Below are 20,648 nucleotides of genomic sequence, written 5' to 3' on the forward strand. Positions count from 1 at the left end.
TGAATATGATTGCTTGGTGTGTTGAGCTATTGTTATGGTGTGCACATAGTTGGGGAAGCCTTGAGTATGCAAATTTGCTTAAATTTCACAGAAATAGTTGTGCTCACCAAGTGCTTGATTAAATTCCCAAATGAGTTCCATGTTAGTTTTTCCATGTTCCAAGGGCATAATCAAGGACCTAGGAACCAAGTTATTTTCAATTAATGAATGTTTTTTCTTTGGAATACAATGTGTCATTCAATGGGCAATTTGAGTTTTGAAAAATTTGGTCCGGCCTTGCCTCAGATACCACAATTGCGGTCATTGGATCACGATAGCGGCATAATAATCGCAGTCTAGTGGCCTGCGTTCTCCATACCTGAGGCTATTTTTTAGCCTGGACCAAAAATCTGCTAAGTCTATTTCGAGCCCAAAAAGAGCTAAGGTGCCACTTCTTGAGCTTAATTGGACAACATAACATAGTTTTTGCATAAAAATGTTAATGATGAGTGTTGTTGTGTTGTTCTCAGGTTTTCAATTCTCAACATGGAAGAATATGATCAAACCCAATTCATGTCCCCCGAATGCCAAAATCAATATTAAGCTGACCTCCCAAAAACTAAATTTCCCTCCCCAAAACTAAATTGCTACTAGAGAGAGGCATTTGCTTAGATAAGGTGCCGGAGAAGATCTTAGCATTTCATGCCCTCTTGGTAGCCACCTCAAGCAAACGAGCATTGGGTAAGGGAATTCTACACTAAACTTTGTGTAGTATCTTTCTCCAAACTAGTTATGTGGATCGGAGGGAATAATGTGCACTTTGGGGTTGAGCAAATTAAAGATCTATATGGGTTGTTGAATGAGGACATAGGCTAAGAGGGGTATACTAATGAATGATTTTACAGTAGAGGCAAGGATATAGCTGAACATCATTTGTAGCAGGGTTTCTCCCTGCACACACATAACTGTCGTTCCAGATATGCGAGCCTAGATGGTTGCCTGAATAGTAGGATATATTCTTTTGAATATTGGTCGACTTGTGATATCAAACATGAATCATTTCAAGATCAATGGTGGTACGCTCCTCTTATTCCCTTCTTTAATTACTGAGCTGTACAGGAAAGTCAGAGTTAAGGAATACCTCAAAAACACTTGGGTGCGCCCAAGCACCCCTATTTATCCTCTTAAGATTCGGGGTGAGGAAGCATCGAGCAAGATCAAGAAGAGGAAGATCTATTTGGGCAATTTGATATATGAGGATACAGAGACTTGCAGGACATCCACAATCGGTCCCTTTGATGAGATCTCAATTGATTTAAGAGAAATAAGGGAGCTTACGACGGGGTTTCCTCAGAGGCTAGGAGAGCCTTCCACCACCCAAAATTTCTATTTGGCTTAGTTTGATTATGAGAGATACCTGGATGATCAAAGGACTTAGGGAGCTATTCAAATACATAGGCTTTGAGCAATGAGTAAAATTTCCTTATTTGATGTCTCTGAGCTAGGTACGCCTAGGGGCATGAGTCGTACCCTTTGTATATGAGTTATTTCTTTGTATCCCTCCCCTATCATGCCATAGAAAGTATGGTGAGGGTCATTCACTATCCTAGGTACAAGTGAGCCTCCAACAAATAGTACCTTAAGGTACAAGTCATACCAAGACCAATCCTATATAGTAAAGTCTTAGCTTGGAGTGGACGAGTTTTTTGAATGGTTGATGGATACGGTTTAGGGCACGAGTCATACCCTTTGAATATGACTAAATAGTGTGTAGTCGTACCTAAACCAGTGTAGGTGACCTAGGAGGAGCCTAGGGTATGATTTAGGGCACCACTCATACCCTAGGGTACGGTTTCTTAAGTGAGTCGTACCTTTACACGGGCTCATTTTCTAGGTTTAATTTGAGGACCGTTTGGATATTTACTACACCAAAAACCCTAATTCCCCTTACTATATAAGTGTTTTCAGCCTCCTAGACATCCATTTTGATTGATCAAAAACCCTAAATACTCTCTCAAACTCATTTGTGAAGAATTGGAGGCTAGGGATTCAAGGATGATCTTCAAGAGGCAAAGTAAAGTCAAGACTCTTGGTGAATCAAGTTATCTAAGGCATGTAACTCTTTACCTTGACAAATAACTCTATACCCATGTATTTTACACTTGGATTAATAAGTGTACATGGTGATTTTGAAATCAAATAAAAAGGGTTTTGTTGCCCAATGATGAATAGTGTTGACTTTTGCTTAGACTTGCTTTTATACATGTTATTGATGATGATTTGCACATGGGGTGCCTGTTGTATATAGTATAATATTTGGGTATTGAGTAACTCTAATCTTGATAATTTCTACCATGAATTTGGTCTTGATAAAGGTATGCACATAAGGTGTTTGTGAAAATGTCTAAATGAAATGACTAGTTAAATGTTGATGATGTTGTGAACTAGGGAAAAGGCCCAATGAGTATGAATGGTTGATAAATTATATGTTAAATATATTGTTAGCCACGTAATATGTTAAAATATAGCCATGTTGGTTTGATGGCTAAGAAAGGGATCCAAGTCCTTAAGCATGAACTTAAATTGTGTGTGGAGCTAAAGTGTGGCTAATAAAGCTTGAATGGCTTGTAAGGTTCTTGATGACTATAATTTGAATTGAATGTTGATTTGAATGAAGGAATTGGTATAATAAAATAGATAATCGATGAATACTTCCATGAAGACCTTATAGTCCTTTATGGTGTTGATGTGGGTAAATGGTTTAAGTCCTTAACTGAGAAATGAATACAATGGATGTTAATGCATGAACAAAAAGGGGTTAAAGGTTCAAATGTCTCCTAATAATGGCAATAAAATAACTAGTGGTTTGAGTCCCTAGTACGATGAACGGCTTGTGGTTCGATTCCCTTGACCGATGACATGGCTTATGGTTCGAGTCCCTCGCCAAATGAAATGACTAGCGGTTCAAGTCCCTAGTATGATGAATGGCTTGTGGTTTGAGTCCCTTGATCGATAATATGTCATGTGGTTCGAGTCTCTCGCCAAATGAAATGACTAGTTATTTGAGTCCCTGGTCAGATGAATGAGTTGTGGTTCGAGACCCTTGCCTTATGAATTTTCTTGTGGTTTGAGTCCCTTGATTAATGAGAAATGTTGAATCTATAAATGTGGAAGGTCGGAGTCATTCACCTCATGACATAGGAATGAGTGAAATAAGAATGTTAAGTCTTGTTTTCTTTGTGGCATAATATGAACATATTGTGTATGTCTATATGTATGATTATGTACTTAAGAATGTGATTGGATATGATGTAATGACTTGGATTTAAATGATAATGTTATTTTATTCTTGTCCTTGAGTTAATGCTAGCGCTCCAACCGCTAACTATCTTCTAACGCTATGTCCCGATATGACATAGGGGCTGAAACATTATCTTCTCTTTCTGCACAGTGATTAGGTGATCAAAACGGTTCATGCATTGACTTTGGAGTAGTGAGCTTTCTTACTTTAGAAGACATTCATTCTTCGTCTCCTATATTTAGATTTAGTCTTATTTTGACTTGATTTGGCTATTGTCAGGGGGTTGTCCCAACATATATATTTCTAAACATCAGTTTGTATAGAGGTATTATGGATGACTGTGTACTTGGGCATATTGGTTAGTTTAATGAATCTAGTGAAGAGTCTAGACGTGTTTAAGTTATGACTTGTAGTATGTATTTTGCTATCTTATCTTTTGGTTGGGATTTTTCTGATCCTTGTGATTTATATTGATGATTAGGTTGGGTTATCAGGGTGAACTCCTGTTCATGTGGGCTTGAGGTACCCATATGACATGGCCCAATTTCGGGTCGTGTCAAATTGGTATCAGAGCCTAAGTTCATGGTTAGTTGGGTATCCATAATTTCATGTCAAGTAGAGTCTCTATTATGGGTGTGAAGCATGTCACACTTATAAGGGAGGGGCTATGAGATATTTTAGGAATGTTTTCCTTTCTTGTGTCTCAATCTCGAGCTCTAGAGTCTAAGATCTTAGATTCTTCTTGTTTTTGTTTGCTATCTTTCAGATCATGCCTCTAAGGAGATATGAGGTTTAGGAAAATACTTTGGCCCCGACTGAGGGCTCTATGGACGAAGCTCGTCCAACTTTTGGAGTTCATACCTGGGCGAGGGCTATGGCATCTGACTATGTTTGTGGGGTCCCACCTGTCCCCACCAACCTCGACTATGAGAGTGCACTTTCTAGTCCGTCACCTCAAGGGGATGCTACAAATGTCGAGTTTCATCGCTCTATCAACCTCTTGACTCAATTGGTAGCTTCTCAATCAGAGTGTGGTGCTCTGGCTACTATTTCTTTTGAGGCCACAAGAATTACCCAATTCATGAGGTTGAGCCCTTCTATGTTTACAGTTATGAAGGTTGAGGAAAATCCTCAAGGCTTCATTGATAAAATGGAGAAGATCTTCCGAATCATATGCTTCGGAGGTTGAGGCCATTAAGTTTGCTTCCTAACAATTGAAGGATATGGTGTACCAATGGTACGAAGGGTAGGAGTTATCTAGAGTTGTTGATGCTAGTCCCTCCATGACGGAGGATTTCTCTGAGGATTTCTTAGATCTCTTCTTTCTTTAAAAGTTGAGGGAAGCAAAGGCGGAAGAGTTTGTGAACTTAAAGCAAGGGAGGATGTCTATTCAAGAGTATTCCTAGAAATTCCATCAATTTTCAAGGTATGCTCCCAAGATGGTTGTTAACTTGAGAGATAGGATGCATAAGTTTGCCTCGGGATTGTCTCGTGAGTTAGTCCTTGAGAGCAAGACAACTTTGTTGATTGAAAATATGGACATTTCTAGGTTGATTGTGTATATGAAACAAGTAGAAGAAGAGAAAAAGAAGCAAGATTAGTTGAGTGAAAGGCAAGGGAAGAAGTTTAGACAACAACAACAACAAATAATAGCACATAGTGGGGTCTGGAGAGGGAAGAGTGTACGCAGTCCATACCACTACCTCTAAAGAGGTTGAGAGGCTATTTTCGATAGACCTCCGGCTCAAGACAAAAAATAGTATGAAAGAGAAACAAAAGCATAGAAAAGGATAAACTAACATATGTACGACATCCACAAACATATTTTACATTGCCAAACACAGGACACCAAGTTCAACCTAAATACTGACTGCAACTTATTCACACCCTTAGCCCTCTATCCTAATTCTATCCCTCCATAACTTTCTATCCAGGGTCATGTCTTCAGGCAGCTGTAACTGCTCCAAGTCACGCCTAATCACTTCTCTCCAGCATTTCTTTGGTCTACCCTACTCCGCTTGAAACCTTCCAAGATCAACCTCTCACATCTATGAACTAGGGCATCCGCGCCCCTCCTCATCACATGACCAAATCACCTCAACCTCACTTCTTGCATTTTATCCTCTACTGACGTTATTCCCATCTTTTCCCGAATAATTTCATTCCTAACCCTGTCAGCCCTCGAGAATCCATACATCCAATGCTACATCCTCATTTCCTCTACCTTCAACTTTTGGATATGAGAATTCTTAATCAGCCAACACTCCACTCCCTAAAACATAGCAAGCTGGACTGTAATTCTATAGAATTTGCCTTTAAACTTGGGGGGCACCTTTTTATCGCATAAAATTTCCGAAGCAAGCCTCCATTTCATCCAACCTTCCCCAATACGGTGAGAGACATCCTCATCTATCTCTCCATTCCCTTGAATCATAGATCCGAGATACTTAAAACTATCCCTCTTGTAAACCGCCTGGGAATCCAACTTCACTATCACCTTCTCTTGCCTCGAATCACTAAACTTGCACTCCAAGTACTCCGTCTTGGTCCTACTCAACCGAAAACCTTTAGACTCCAAGGTTTGTCTCCAAACCTTCAGCTTATCATTAACCCCTTGTCGCGACTCCTCAAACAAAACAATATTATCTGCGAAAAGCATACACTAAGGCACCTCGCCTTGAATATTCCACGTCAACACATCCATCACTAAAGCAAATAAAAATGGACTTAGAGTTGATCCCTGGTAAAACCCTGTCAAGACCAGGAAAGGCTCAGAATCTCATCCCACTGTCCTTACCCGAGTCTTCGCCCCCTCATACATATCCTTAATCGCTTTGATGTACGCCATCGGGACCCCTCTCTCCTCCAACCATCTTCAAAGAACCTCTCTAGGGACCTTGTCATACGCCTTTTCCAAGTCAATAAACACCGTGTAAAGATCCCTCTTCCTCTCTCTGTACTGCTCTACCAGTCTCCGCCCTAGGTGAATTACCTCAATCATGGAGCGACCAGGCATAAAACCAAATTGATTCTCTGAAATAGACACAATCTTTCTCAACCTCCGCTCCACCACCCTCTCCCAAATCTTTATCGTATGACTCAACAACTTAATACTAGTGGAAGTGGTGGTAAGTTTTCTAGAAAGAAGTAGGGGAGTTCGAGTTCTTTCTCCTCAGATATTCTTCTTACCTGAGGTCATCAAGTGATCATCGATCTCAGTTTAGGTGTGGGCACTGGGAACAGGGTGCATAGTTCCAGGCTAGTAGTACTCAGTCAGCTCCACCCCACCCTCATTACAGATTCTATGGCCAGAGTCATCATGGTCAGTGTGAGAAGAGGTGGAACAGAAGTTTTAGTTATAGTTATATCAGGCACATATAGTGTGAGTGTCCCTTTCAAGCAACTCCTTGGGCTAACAGGGCCCGTATTGCTACTCCACCCACTCCTGCACCAAGAGGTACTGACAGCCCCTAAGCGTACACGTAAGTGTAAGTGGTCTTATCAAGTAGTAAAGTGGCTTTAAGAAAGATAAAGTATCGATCTCACAGGGACTTGCATTCGCCGCCTATCTAATTCTAGTCTAACTAATTGAGAAAAAATAAACAAGAAGAGTGTTTGTAATTTTGTAAATAAAATAAATAATGCATAAAAATAAAAGTCTTGGGACAATCAATTGATAAGAACCCAGGGTTAAAGCACTTCGAACAATCATACTATGTGTTGAATTTCATTCGTCAACTTGATTATCTTGGTTGTTGATTCGTAGGGTTAGTTGCATGATCATGGTTTCCCAACCTCTAATATTTTACCTAATATTAACATTACAACTACATCTTTGAGCGTAGATGGAATAATCCAATTAAGTTAATTAAAGCTATCATCCTACGTTTGAATCAAGTAAGGCATCTAAATACATCCCCATCCTAGACGCTAAGTTCAATTCTTTATTTTATAAATGAATAAAAATCCAAACTTTGTTTATTCCCATGTTCTATCTTCCTATTCCCTCTGCCGAGATCGAAAGGTCGACAATATATGTATTTTATGGGTGATCAATCCACAAAATAATTAAAACAAGAATAAACAAACAACCAAATATGATAAGCAAAATAAATCAAAATTAATCCAAAACAATAGTAATCATGTTCTTGGCTTTAACCCCGAAAAGAGGTTTTAGCCTTGAATGGAAACATTAATCATCCAATCCCTTAAAATGATAGAAAACATAAAAAAAACTAAATTAAAGAATGATAAAACCCAAAAAAAAGTTGTGGTAGCCTCCATTGATATCCCAAGTGATCTAGGGTGTTCCAAGATGTTCCAAGATGTTTAAAACATTTTTTACGACGTTATATTTATAGTAGACAAGTTATAAACCAAGTTGGATTAGGTTTACACGCTGTTATACTTCAGCTGAGCAAAATTTTCCTGATTTTGGTGCTCCCCACGTCACACTGACATGCTAATTCACAATTGTCAAAAAATCTGTCAAATTTCAGTAGCTAGTCGCGATTTCAACGCGTCCGGAGCCTTCTTAAATGCCAGTATAGGATACACGAGCCATGAGTAGAAAATTTGGGCCTCTTATGAATCTAGTGATGGTTTGGACTCATCCATTTGCCACCTGTACATTCCACACGCGCTCAATACTTTTCAGGGGTCCGAATTGTGTCCAGATTGCGTCTTGTGCTTCCTTGGTCATTTATGAGCCTTTTTGAGTTGTTTCCACTTGATTTGAAGCTTGAATATCCTTCATATATAATCAGAATACATTCAAAAATCATCCTAAATCTTTAGACACATAAATTAGGAGCTCAAAGCAACACAACATCCTCACCGATGAACTAGAAACACGAGCTAAGCATAGGCTAAATTCACATTGAGCTTTAACTCATTGTTTTCACTCTTTTCTTGATCCAAATGACCCTTGAACATTATAACTAAGTTGTTTTAAATATAAATACATAATAAAAACCTTATTAACTTATTAAAACACATTAGAACCCAATACAAGAGATTAGAAAAACACCTAGCTCAAGCTAGTTACATTAATTTTCTCGGTTGAACTCTAAATGTTCAAATTGAATCAAAACTCATGTGAAACCACCATTAAACATTGTAAACACCTACTTGGACACATAAATGCTCATTTATATCATTATCAATACATATAGCATAAGAATCATCCTCAAAATGAGGCTAAATAAGCTAGAATAGTAGCGCTAGAATGCATAAATTCACCCAACATCACCACCCCACACTTAAAGCCTTGTTCGTCCTCGAACAACTCTTAACTATAAACACCATCAGCTGAAGAGATTCCGCACACTTCTACTACATGCAAGATACTCAAGCTAGCACTACAATGACTACACGAATGCAAGTTTCTATACTATTTACATAATTGAAAGCTCAAGAACACTACTCCAAAACAACCTAGCCTAAAGAATTGACTCACCTAGTTGGCAAACTCATGTTTTTTGATCGATCAAGGACATCATATAAATCACCTAAATTTATCAAACACGTGCTCCTCACAACAAGAGAGATACCCATAATTTCTCACAATAATGCAATTTAAAATGTAATGGGTACAAGAATCATTTATGCTCACTCTCACAAAGAATTCACAATTTACACATAATGAACCATAGGCTTGCCCTTAGTCTAATGCTCCACTAATACCGGAATAATGAACTTAGGATCAATTAGGACTTTTTCGGGTTGTAATGTAGGCTAAGAGAAGGGTAGGAACTATTTTGGCCAAGAATAGTGACTAACCTCTCTAAGCACTTTAATACACTACATTAAGCATTTAAAATCAATCTCCAACAACCAAATTACACCTTTTCCATCCACCCATTTCTTTTATTTTTTTTTCCATCTCTTTTAAGCATTTTTTCACAAACACATGGTGGGCACATAGTTTACTACCACATGAATTAATTTTTCTCTTTTTTTCATAATCATGGCAAAATTTTTAGCATAAATTATATCATAACAATCAACCACACATCAATTATACACCAATAACCATTATCTTAGGTCATCAATTTCACCTTTTTCTTCTTCAATTTCTCAAACTCCTTACTAAATTAATTTTGTTTTTCAATTAAAGCACTTAGGAGCTTTTTTTTTGGATCAAATTATGGCCTATCAAAGAAGGAATTAGGCTACTTATGAGGTTGCCAAAGAAAAAGCTAAAAGATCAATGGGGTTTAACTAAGATAATGCACAAGAGATAGGACAAAGAGAATGTATAAAACAAGGCTATCAAAGAAATGCCTAAATCATCTTCTAAACCCGCACTCTATATTTTGCTTCACGCACACACTGGGCAAGTTCTAGCCATCACATGCAACAAGAAATATACAAAAATCTCACACGCACATGGCACATGCTCAACTCAATAGGATCATCATAGACTCTCAACCAAACAATAACATAAATTCAAAATTAAGCCACAAAACTAGAGTCACAAACTTGAGCCTAAGAGTCTCAAAATAGCAATTCACTCATTCAACATGCTTTTATAAACAAATTCACTTGCATCTTGTAATAAAAAATAGCACCAACAAGAATATATCACTTATTCCCAACCTAATTTTTTTTTAAATTGAGCCAAAATTTGGGAATTTCCCCATCCCACACTTAAAAATCTACTTTTTCCCCAAAGTGAAATTTTTAAAATAAGATATAGAAATATTCCTTGAGGCCTCTAGGCGTAGCTAGTAGCATCTTCACACATAAAGGAGATTCGTGGGACCCCACACTCAGTCTTTGCCATACTCTTTAGCCCAAGTTTATGGTAATTAGACTTTCCATTAACCTTTGACTCAACCAAAAACAAAAACTACGTGAAATAAAATCTAAAAACTGAAAATAAAACATACCTCAGCTTGGGTTGCCTCCTAAGAAGTGCCTAATTTAGTGTCGCGGCAAGACCCAATCAACTTTTTCCTTCACCTTGAGGATATAAATTTTGCCCCCAACATTGCATCCATCTTTTTGCCTCGATCATATGGAGGTGGTACAGATATTAATGAAATGAGTAATGAATGATACATGATAAAGCACTCGGCCTTCAAGTGAGGTGTGCTTTTATGTTTCTTATCCGATTTAAAATCAAGAATATAGGATTCTTGTTCCTCATCTTCACACTCTTCCACTATTTTAGATGATTCTACAGACAAGATATCATCTAAACATAATGTAGAAAAATGCTTCGAGTGAGACCCAACCAATCCCACTTCAAAATTTACACTATCTACTACACACTCACTTTTATTCACCTTCTCAATTTTGGTATCAAGATCAAGATGACAATCAAGTGGCTGCAATTCTTGTGTTTGCTCCACACATTGGCTAATATCCTTCCAATATATTTCTTTTCTTAGCCAATGTAGACATAGTGGCAGTGGCTCCATCATAATTTCCATAATATTAGTTTTCGAGTAATTAGACCTCCTCGAGTTATCCACATCATATTGTAAAGGTTCTGTCCATACACTTTCATAAAAATCTGGAAAAGAAGGCACAAGGTGGTGTCCTCCACAAAAATAACAAGAATTTCCATCACTCGAAACCTATCTATCTCAGGCTGACATCTTGAGAAGAGTGTGAGAAAAATAGAAATAAAAGAAAATAAAAAAAAAACAAAAACTATTTATAACTCAATATAGAAAAACTAAAAATAAGATAGTTGCCTAATAACAAGTCCCCGGCAACGGTGCCAAAAACTTGACAGCGCCAAAGCGCACACGCAAGTGTACGTGGTCTTATCAAGTAGTAAAGTGGCTTCAAGAAAGACCAAGTATCGATCTCACAGGGACTTGCGTTCGCCGCCTATCTAATTCTAGTCTAACTAATTGAGAAAAAATAAGCAAGACGAGTGTTTGTAATTTTATAAATAAAATAAATAATGCGTAAAAATAAAAGTCTTGGGACAATTAATGGATAAAAACTCAAGGTTAAAGCACTTCGAACAATCATACTATGTGTTGAACTTCATTCGTCAACTTGCTTATCTTGGTTGTTGATTCGTAGGGTTAATTGCATGATCATGGTTTTCCAACCTCTAATCTTAACCTAATATGGACATTACAACTACATCATTGAGTGGGGATGCAATAATCCAATTAAGTTAATTAAAGATATCATCCTACATTTGAATCAAGTAAGGTATCTAAATACATCCTTGTCCTAGACGCTAATTTTAATTCTTTATTTTATAAAAGAATAAAAACCCAAACTTTGTTTATTCCCATATTCCATCTTCCTATTCCTCTCCCGAGATCAAAAGGTGGACAATATATGTATTTTATAGGTGATCAATCCATAAAATAATTAAAACAAGAATAAAAAACAACCAATAATGATAAGCGAGTTAAACGAAATTAATTCAAATTAATAATAATCATGTTCTTGGCTTTAACCTCGGAAAGAGGGTTTAGCCTTGAATGGAAATATTCATCATCTAATCCCTTGGAATGATGATACAAACCATAACAAAAACTAAATTAAAGAATGATAAAACCTAAAAAGAAGTTGTGGTAGCCTCCAATGATGTCCAAAGTGATGTAGGGTGTTCCAAAATGTCCCAAGATGTTTAAAACATTTTTTAGGATGTTATATTTATAGTAGACAAGTTATATACCAAGTTGGATTAGGTTTAGACGCTGTTTTCCTTCAGACGGATGAAATTTTCCCGATTTTGGTGCTCCCCGCATCACGTTGACATGCCAATTCATGATTGTCAAAAAACTGTCAAATTCCAGTAGCTTGTTGCGATTTCAACGCATCACGGAGCCTTCTTAAACCCAATTATAAGATACACGCGTCTATGGGTCAAAAACTTTGGCCTCTTATGAATCCAGTTTTGTTTTGAAATGATCCATTGGCTACCTGTACAGTCTACATGCGCACAATACTTTTCAGGGGTCCAAATTGTGTCCAGCTTGCGTCTTGTGCTTCCGTGGTCATTTCCGAGCCTTTTTCCGTTGTTTCCACTTGATTTGAAGCTTGTATATCCTTATATCATCATAATCCATTAACCAAGTATAATAAATCATTAAACACATCAATTAAGAGCTAAAAACAGCACAACATCCTCAACGATGAACTAGAAACACTAGCTAAGCATAGGCTAAATTCACATTGAGTTTTAACTCATTATTTTCACTCTTTACTTGATCCAATTGACCCTTGAACATTATAAATAAGTTGTTTTACATATAAATATATAAAAAAAAAAACCTTAGTAAATCATTAAAATACATTATAACCCAACACAATATACTAGAAAAACACCTAGCTCAAGCTAGTTACACTAGTTTTCTCGGTTGGCTTCTAAATGATCAATTTGAATCAAAACTCATGTGAAACCACCATTAAATCTTGTAAACACATGCTTAGGCACATAAATGCTCATTTATATCATTATCAACACATATAGCATAATAATCATCCTCAAAATAAAACTAAAAGGCTAGAATAGTAATGCTAGAATGCATAAATACACCCAACATCACCACCCCACACGTACAACCTTGTTCGTCCTCGAACAATGATTAACTATAAACACCATGAGCTGGGAAAACTTCATACTTCTAATACAAGAAATAAATTTAATCTAGCATTACAATGACTACACGGAATGCAAGTTCACAACACTAAGCATGTTATACACAATTGAAAGCTCAAGAATCCTACTTCCAAAACATCCTAGCCTCAAAAATGAACTTCACAAGTACCAAACTCATGCATATCGTTCAATCAAGGACGTCATACAAATCACCCACATTCATCAAACATGTACCCCTCACAACAAGAGAGTTACCCATAATTACTCATAATAATGCAATTTATAACGTAACGGGTACAAGAATTAAATTATGCTCACTCTCATAAAGAATTCACAAGTTACACACAATGAACCATAGACTTTCCCTTAGTATAATGCTCCACTAATATTAGAATGATGAACTTAGGATTAATTAGGTCTTTTTTGGGTAGTAATGTAGGCTAAGGGACGGGTAAAAACTATTTGGGAATAGTGACTAACCTTTCTAAGCACTTTGATACACTGCATTATACATTTAAAACAAATCTTCAATAACAAAATTACACTTTTTCCTTCACCCATACCTTTTATTTTTTTTTCCCATCTCTTTTAAGCATTTTCACAAACACATGGTGGGCTTGTTGTTTATTCCTTCAAGATTCAATTTTTCTCATTTTCTACACTCATGGGAATATTTCTAACACTATTTATATCAATCCCAACCACCACACATCAAATATAAACACCAATAACTATTACCTTGAGGCATCAATTTCACCTTTTTCTTCTTCAATTTCTCAAACTCTTTTTTCACTTTTTTTTAATTAAAGTACTTAGGAGCTTTTTGGATGAAATTATGGTCTAAAAAGAAGAGGATTAGGCTAATTATAATGCTACCAAAGAAAAGGCTAAAGGATAAATGAGGGTTAACTAGGATAATGCATAAAGGGTAGGACAAAGAGAATGTATAAAACAAGGCTATCAATGAAATGCCTAAATCATCTCCTAAACCCACACTCTTTATTTTGCTTTACACATACTGGGCAAGTTCTACACATCACATGTAACAAAGAATATACAAAAATACCTCACACGCACATGACACATGCTTGACTTAATAGGATCCTCATAGACTTCCAACCAAAAATAGCATGAATTCAAATTTTAAGCCACAAGAACAAGAGTAACAAAAATGAGCCTAGAAGTCTCAAAAATAGTAATTCACTTATTCCACATGCTTTTACCAAACAAAACACTTGCACCATGTTATCAAAAGTAGCACCAACAAGAATATCTCACTTATTTCTAACCTAAAAATAATTAAATTAAGCCAAAAATTAGAAATTTCCTCCACCTCACACTTAAAAATCTAATTTATCCCCAAAGTGAAAATTTTAAAGTAAGAGATAGAAATACTCCTTGAGGCCTCCAGGCCTAGCTAGTAGCATCTTCAAATGAATGAGATCTATGGAACCCCACACTTAATCTTTGCCATGCTTCAAGCTCAAGCTCACGGTACTCAAACTTCCCATCAGCCTATAAGTCAACCAAAAACAAAAATTGTGTAAAATAAAGAAAAACTAAAAACTAAAAATAAAACATACCTTAGCTTGGGTTGCCTCCCAAGAAGCTCCTAATTTAGTGTCTCGACATGACCTATATCAATTTTTTCCTCCACCTTGAGGATATGAATTTCACCCCTAACTTAGCATCTATCTTCTTGCCTCACTCATGGGGAGATGGTATAAAAATTAAGAAGCCGAGTAATGGATTGATCATGATAAACCACTCGGCCTTAAAGTGAGGTGTGTTTTTATGTTTTTTTTCTAGTGCAAAATCAAGAATATAGGATTATTGTTCCTCATCTTCACACTCTTCTACTGTTTTAAATGATTCCACAGACAAGATATTATCTAAACATAATATAGAAAAGTGCTTTGAATGAGGCCCAACCAATACTACTTCAAAATTTACACTATCCTCAACACCTTCACTTTTATTCTCTTTTTTAATATTAGCCTCAAGATAAAGATGGCAATCGAGTGATTGTGATTCTTGTGTTTGTTCCACAAGTTGGCTAATGTCCTCCTCATATTCTTATTTCCTTAGCAACTATAGACATGGTGGCAGTGGTAACTCCTTAAGACTTTCAACAATTTCAGTTTTTGAGTACTAAGACTTTCTTGAATAATCAACAACTTTCTCTACAACTGGTTGGATATACTCTTGTCTACAGCATCCCTATGGTTATTCAGATATGCCAACAACTGTGTTTGAGATACTAAAAGTTGTTTCAGAATCTCTTCTAAATGGCTCATTTGAGTTGTGGCCTGTATGTTTAGTTGTTGCTACTGAAACTACTGTTGGTTGGTATGTGATTAAATTTGTGAACGAGTTAACCCCGTTTGATTGCAATAGTTTATATAATTTTGCAATTGATCATAGCCTACAAGCATTACTAAATCAGGATTTCTAGCACACATATCTTCTAAATGATTACTTTGACCACAAACCAAACACCAACTTGCATCTTGCTCCACAGATAAAAATTCATCATCACTCAAAAACCATCTGCCCAAGCACACCCGCAAGTGTATGTGGTCTTATCAAATAGTAAAGTGACTTCAAGAAAGCCCAAGTATCGATCTCACAGGGACTTGCTTCGCCATCTATCTAATTCTAGTCTAACTAATTGAGAAAAAATAAACAAGAAGAGTGTTTGTAATTTTATAAATAAAATAAATAATGCGTAAAAATAAAAGTCTTGGGATAATCAATGAATAAAAACCCAGGGTTAAAGCACTCCAAACAATCATACTATGTGTTGAACTTCATTCGTCAACTTGCTTATCTTGGTTGTTGATTCGTTGGGTTAATTGCATGATCATGGTAGCCCAACCTATAATCTTTTACCTAATATGGACATTACAACTACATCGTTGAGTGGGGATGAAATAATCCAATTAAGTTAATTAAAGCTATCATCCTACGTTTAAATCAAGTAAGGCATCTAAATACATCCCTGTCCTAGACGCTAAGTTCAATTCTTTATTTTATAAAAGAATAAAAACACAAACTTTGTTTATTCCCATGTTCTATCTTTTTATTTCCTCTCCCGAGATCAAAAGGTCGACAATATATGTATTTTATGGGTGATCAATCCACAAAATAATTAAAACAAGAATAAACAAACAACCAAATATGATAAGAAAAATAAATCAAAATTAATCCAAAGCAATAGTAATTATGTTCTTGGTTTTAACCCCGAAAAGAGGTTTTAGCCTTGAATGGAAATATTCATCATCCAATCCCTTGGAATGATGATACAAACCTTAAAAAAACTAAATTAAAGAATGATAAAGCCTAAAAAAAGTTGTGGTAGCCTCCAATGATGTACTAAGTGATGTAGGGTGTTCCAAGATGTCCCAAGATGTTTAAAACATTTTTTAGGACGTTATATTTATAGTAGATGAGTTATAAACCAAGTTGGATTAGGTTTACACGCTGTTTTCCTTCAGCTGAGCAAATTTTCCCGAATTTCGTGCTCCCCGCGTCGCGCTGACAAGCTAATTCACAATTGTCAAAAAATTTGTCAAATTCCAGTGGCTAGTCGCAATTTCAACGCGTCGTGGAGCCTTCTTAAACCCTATTATAGTCTACACACGCCTATAGGTAGCAAATTTGGGCATCTTATTAATAGAGTGATATTTTAAAAGCATCCATTGGCCACCTGTACAGTCTACACACTCCCAATACTTTTCAGGGGTCCGAATTGCATCCAGCTTCCGTCTTGTGATTCTGTGGTCATTTACGAGCCTTTTTGAGTTGTTTTCACTTGATTTGAAGCTTGTATATCCTTCATATATCATAATAATCCATTTAAAAATCATCATAAATCATTAAAAACATAATTAGGAGCTCAAAACGACACAACATCCTCACCGATGAACTAGAAACACGAGCTAAGCATAGGCTAAATTCACATTGAGCTTTAACTCATTGTTTTCGCTCTTTTCTTGATCCAATTGATCCTTGAACATTATAACTAAGTTTATTTACATATAAATACATAATAACAACCATAGTAACTCATTAAAACACATTAGAACCCAATACAAGAGACTAGAAAAACACCTAGCTCAAGCTAGTTACACTAGTTTTCTAGGTTGAACTCTAAATATTCAAATTGAATCAAAACTCATGTTAAACCACCATTAAACATTGTAAACACATACTTGGACACATAAATTCACATTTATATCATTATCAACACATATAGAATAAGAATCATCCTCAAAATAAGGCTAAATAAGCTAGAATAGTAGCGTTAGAATGCATAAATTCACCTAATATCAGGTACTATGTCTGCTTATTCTTCTATTTTTGGCACTGACGCTGGCCAAAACCATTTGTATACACTAACTACTTGCTAGGATTCTGAGGTGTCTCCTGATATTGTTACAAGTATGTTGAGGCTTTTCTCTTGTGATGTATAGTATTTGCTTAATCTAGGGTCTATAATTTCTTATGTGACCCCATATGTGGTTTTGTATCTTGATTGTGGTCATCAGAGCCTATCGATTCCCTTTTCTATTTCTACCCTAGTAGGAAACTCTGTGATTTCTAAAAGGGTCTTTAGGGGTGTGTGGTATCTATTGGAGGTAGAGATGCTATTGTAGACTTGATAGAGTTGGAAATGGTTGATTTTGATGTCATTCTAATATGTATTGGTTGCATTCATGTTATGCTTTCTAAGATTGTTGGACCCGTAGAGTCATGTTTAAATTTCCTAATAAGTCGGTCATTGTATGGGAAGGTGGTTCCGTAGTGTCTAAGGGAAGGTTCATTTCTTATCTTAAAGACCAAAAGTTGATTTCAAAAGGGTGTTTTTTATCATTTGATCTGATTTATAGATTCTAACACGGAAGAGCCTTCTCTAGAATATGTTCCCATGGTTAATAAGTTTTTCGAGGTATTTCTCAATGATTTTCCTGGTGTTTCTCCCAATAGGGAAATTGATTTTGAGATTTATCTTATTCTGGAAACTCATCCAATTTCCATCCCTATTTATCGAATGGCTCTAGTGGAGCTAAAAGAGTTTAAAGAAAAATTAAAGGACCTTCTAGACAAAGGTTTCATCCACCCTAGTCTGTCTTATTGGGGTACTCCCATGCTGTTTATATGCAAGAAGGATGGTTATTTTTGTATATGAATTGATTATCATTAGTTAGACAAAGTGACCATAAAGAATAAGTATCATCTTCCTAAGATATATGATTTGTTTGATCAACTTCAGGGTGCGAAGTGTTTATCTAAGATTGATCTTAGATCGAGTTATCATCAACTTAAGATTAGAGAAGTGGATATACCTAAGACTGCCATTAGAACTTGGTATGGCCACTATTAGTTTTTTGTCATGTCTTTTGAATTGACCAATTCACCGGCGGTATTCATGAACAAGATGAATAGGGTCTTCCGTCCATTCTTGGACATATTTTTCATCGCTTTCATTAATGACATCTTATTCTATTCTAAGTGTGAGGCAGATCATGTCGATCACCTCCGTTCCGTGTTGCAAAATTTAAAAGATCATCGTTTGTATGCCAAGTTCTCCAAGTGTGAGTTTTGGTTAAAATCCGTAGCTTTTCTTAGTTATTTTATCTCTAGTGAAAGGATCATGGTAGATCCCCAAAAGGTTATTGTGAATAAGAAGTAGACTAGACCTATGAATCCAATCGATATTCGAAGCTTCTTGGGTCTAGCTGGTTACTATAGAAGATTTGTAGAGAGTTTCTCAACTATAGATGCCCTATTGACCAAGTTGACCCAAAAGAAGGTCAAGTTCTTATGGTCGGATGTGTGTGAGGGTAGTTTTGAGAATTTGAAAAATAAGTTGACTTCAGTTTCGATTTTGATCTTGCCTGAAGGAAATGATGGCTTTGTGGTATATTGTGATGCTTCTCATATTGGTATCGATTGTTTTTTAATGCAACAAGGTAGGGTGGTTTCCTATGCTTCTAGGCAATTAAAAGTTCATAAAAAGAACTACCCTACTCACGACTTAGAGTTGTTAGCCATGGTTTTTGAGTTAAATATTTGGCGACATTTTCTCTATGGGATTTATGTTGATATATTTTTCGATCATAAGAGTCTTCAATATATGCTTACTCAAAAGGAGTTGAATGTTAGGTAAAGGAGGTAGCTTGAGTTGTTGAAAGACTATGATATGAGTCTTCATTACCATCTCGATAAGGCTAATGTAGTCGCTGATTCTCTTAGTAGACTGTCCATGGGAAGTTTGGCCCATGTAGATAAAGATATGTGGGAATTAGTGAAGGACGTTCACCATTTGGCTAATCTTGGAGTTCGACTTTCAAACTCCAAAGATGGTGGTGTATTTTTGCATTCAGTATCTCAGTCATCTCTTGTTGTTGAGATAAAGGAAAAACAAGTATTGAACCCCAAATTAATGAAGATCAAGAGTAATATGGGTCAACACAAAGTTGTGGATTTTGTGATTGGTGGTAATGGTATCTTGAGATACTGATACAAGCATGAGGTGCACAAAATTGTACAAGGCATTGTCAAAGGTTCAAACTTCAGAATTGGCAAGTGTTTGGAGCATTTTAAAGCCTTGTCAAGTTTAAGGAAGAGAAGGGAACCATTACACTCGAGAGACGCCTCACTTGAAGGACAAAATGGACTTTACACACTATTATTTGACACTCAAGAGGCACCCCATTTTAGGGCTATTGTTTTCTTTTAAGACACTCTTTTTACACTCCAAAGGAGCACCCTTTATTAAGGGTATTTTTGTCCTTGTTTGTAATAAGTATAAATAGGCACCTTAGCTCTTATTTTTCCTAAGTTTTGAGAGAATGAAGTGAGTGACTTTTTAGACTGTAATCTTAGTGTTAGTTTGTAGTCTTTCTCTTCTCCTTAAGAGAGGGAATCTAAAACTTGAATCCTAATACATTTGGAATTGGCTTTTCACTTGTATTGGATTATTTGTCAAGAAAGGTGTGCTTGGGGAAGTGTGAGTCATTTGGGTAACCTAAGAGGAAGGTTTTAGCCTACATTGGTGATGGGTATTTGAAGGTTTGATACACCTTCTAGTGCTATTCATTGGTGGAAGTAAGGGTCTTTTTATCTATCTTTAATTTCATGCAATTCTTCTTCTTCATCTGCTTCTATTGTGTTGTTTTTCTCTTGTTTGCTTGCTGGTTTTTGTTATATTTAGTACCAATTTCATGTTTAACCTTCCTTTAGACTATTATTTGGTATCAAAGCTTAGGTTAGGGTTGTTCCAACATCCCTAAATCTTGGTTTTAGTGTTCTTATTTAGAAAACCTCAACAAAAAAGAGAAAAAAAATCAGAAAATACAGAAAAAAAAGTGTTGTCTTGTGTGTTTGTTGTTGATCCGAATTTTCCAAGTTAGATCTAAAAGTTTTTATTCTGTTTTGAAGGTTTCTAGTCCTAGATCCTTTCTCTCTAGCACATAGGGAGTCTAGATCTACTTTTAGATTGAAGTTTGGTTGAGTTTGAGCTTAGATCCACCATGGCTATGGAGTTTTGAAACTTTTTGAGCTAGATCTGATTTTGTATTAGTGATTTAGGTGTGGTTGGTGGATGATTTATAGTTGGTTGGAGTTGTTTTGACATAAGGAACCTAGATCCATAAAAAAAAAAGATTTGGAGCTCATTTGCTTGGGGATCAAACTTGGTCAACACTTGAATATTCATACTGTTCATCCATGATCTTCATATCTTAGAAAAGAAAAATATTCAAAGGTGTTGTTTGATCC

This window comes from Capsicum annuum, chromosome 5, assembly GCF_002878395.1.
Source record: "Capsicum annuum cultivar UCD-10X-F1 chromosome 5, UCD10Xv1.1, whole genome shotgun sequence".
Classification (NCBI taxonomy): domain Eukaryota; kingdom Viridiplantae; phylum Streptophyta; class Magnoliopsida; order Solanales; family Solanaceae; genus Capsicum; species Capsicum annuum.